The sequence below is a fragment of the Emiliania huxleyi genome, assembly GCF_000372725.1.
Source record: "Emiliania huxleyi CCMP1516 unplaced genomic scaffold EMIHUscaffold_81, whole genome shotgun sequence".
In the NCBI taxonomy this organism is placed as follows: domain Eukaryota; phylum Haptophyta; order Isochrysidales; family Noelaerhabdaceae; genus Emiliania; species Emiliania huxleyi.
Window position 1 is genome coordinate 137,368 of NW_005195940.1, and position 2,472 is coordinate 139,839.

Here is a 2,472-nt window from a genome sequence, read left to right on the forward strand (position 1 = left end):
CGCGGCCCCATCCCGAGAGGGAGAGGCTCGCCCCGCCGCTGGCAAGGCGAGCCATGCGCACCCTCGCGCCACTCGTCCCCGCCTCGCAGGACATCGCTGAGGCGCAGGGCCGGCTCGGGCAGCCCGACGACATCGCCAAGGCGAGTCCCCACCCTGCCGGCCCTGCCCTCAGCCGATAGAGCTGTGTAGCAGCGATTTGCCGTGCGAGCCGCCCCCTCCCTGTCGCTTTTCAGGTCGCCCTCTTCCTCCTCTCGGACGACTCCAGCTTCGTCACCGGATCGCACGTCTTCGCAGACGGCGGCTTTAGCGCGGTGTGAGACCGAAATAGGGGTTAGGTGAGTTGTGTATATTTATTTGATTGAGTTTGAGACGAGCACGAGGAAACCACCGACCACGTTTGCGCCGTGTTGCTTGCACGTTGCTGTTGGGTGTTGCAGTCCCGCGGGGTCCCTTACCCTTTTCTTTTGGCATTTAAAAAATCTGGTTTGCAAGACCCACAAGTGTGCGGGAGGGTGTTAGCTCTAGCCGACTACGGTCTATACACGGACATCGGACTACCCCCCCCCTTTGGCATTAGGGGGTCCGCATCGCCCCCAAATCCACCAGTGTGGGATTTCGTCTGCCCCGTGTCACGGCTCCGAGAGGGCATCCGGCGCGCGTGCACCGGCGCGGGCGGGGGCCGCCGCCGGGGACCGAACGAACAGCGGACGGAGCTAAGTAGATGTAGGGGGAGCAGCGCGGCGATCTCGAGATCGGAGAACGGCTGTTCAAGTGAACGGTTGTTCTCTTGTTTTTTCTGTGCCGCTGGCAAGCAGTAGCCGCGTGCCCTTTACTACCCCTGACCGAGCGCGAAGCGAGGGGTTGTCCACCCCCACGACCCCGGCCACGTGGCCGAAACGAAGCGGAACAAGTCTCTCCTCAAGTTCCGCGCGCCCGCCGCGAGCTTCTTCGGCCAGCGGCCGGCAGCCCGCGGTTGCGGCGCTCTGCCCGGTCGCACGATCATGTTCCAGCGCTCCGTCCCGCGAGAGCCGGCGGCCTTCGTGCCGTCCGAGCCCGCCGTGCGGCCGGGCAGAGCGGCGAGGCCGCCAGTGATGGCGCTGGCGACGTTTGGCATTCTCTTCTTTGTCTGGTTCAATGAGCTGTGGCGAATGACGCAGCATCAGCGCTCCATCCCGCTCCCGCCTTCATTCCAGCCCCACTCCTCACCCAGCCGTTCTCGCGCAAGGACGACACTCCCGCGACAATCGCCGCCGCCGCCGCCACCGCCGCCGCCGCCGCCACCACCATCACCCCGGCACGACTCTCCGCCTCCCGTTCCGACTGGCCCGTCACCACCGCCACCACCGCTCGGCTCACACGGCTTTGTTTGGGTCCCATACGTGCTTGCCAACGCGACCGAGTGCATCGATATCCGTGTCTTTGCGCGAAAGTGCCGTTGGTGCAAAAAGTCAAAGAGCGCATGGTGCAAGCAGCACCCTGCGCGCGACCTGGTGGAGTGCTCCCGCCTCTGCGCGGAAGCCGGGCCGTCCTGTAGCCACGCCGTCTTCCGTGAGCCCTCGTGCTTCCTCAAGAGGGGCGATGACGTGCCCCTCGCCCCTCAGCCATGCTCCGGCCGCGAGGATCAGCCGCGGCTCGTCGCTGTGAGGGAGGGAGTCAAGTGGCACCTGACGGCACCTGAGCCACAGTGTGCCAGCGACGACGTCGAGGCAGCGGCGCTCGCACTGCCACCAAGCGCTTCGGCGCCCCCACCGTTGGGCGCGGTCGGAGGCGGAGGCGGCGGAGGCGGACAGTGCACGGCGCTGCTCGACCGGCACGTGCACAAGAACGGCGGCTCGACGATGCGCGAGCTGTTCCTCGCCAACGAGGCGCGCGGCGCGTGCGTCTACTGGGGGTACGCCGCCTACGCGTACCAGTGGTCCGTCGTACGCAGCGCACTGGTCGACTACCTGCGGGAGCAGGGGAGCGGGGGCGGCGCGCCCGAGACGGCGCTTCGCCTTTGTGCCGAGTTTCACTACCCTGCCGGCGGCTTCAACGTGAGCGAGCTCGCCGCGCTGAGAGAGGAGCTGTCGCCGCCACCCGCGCCCGCACCCGTCGGCGCGGGCGGGGACGGTGGGCTCGCCGCGTCGGCGGCGGTGGCCGCGCGCTGCCGCGTGGTGCTCGTGACGCGGCTGCGGTCGCCGCTCTCCTACTACCTCTCCTTTCACCGCTGGTCCATCGCCTCGAAGCAGGCGGCCCAGCCGCGCAAGTTCGGCCGTACGCTCGCCGACTGGCTGCCGCCCAACTTGCAGACGGCCGTGCTGTATAAGCCGTGGTTCAGCGACCATGCGGAGCACATGCTTCCGGGCTCGAGCGAGCGGAATGTGCGCTTTCGCGAGGTGGACCGGGCGGCGTACGAGCGCGTGCGCGACTCGCTGCTGCGGTACGACGTGGTCGGCACGGTGGAGCGCTTCGACGAGACGCTGCTCCTGATCG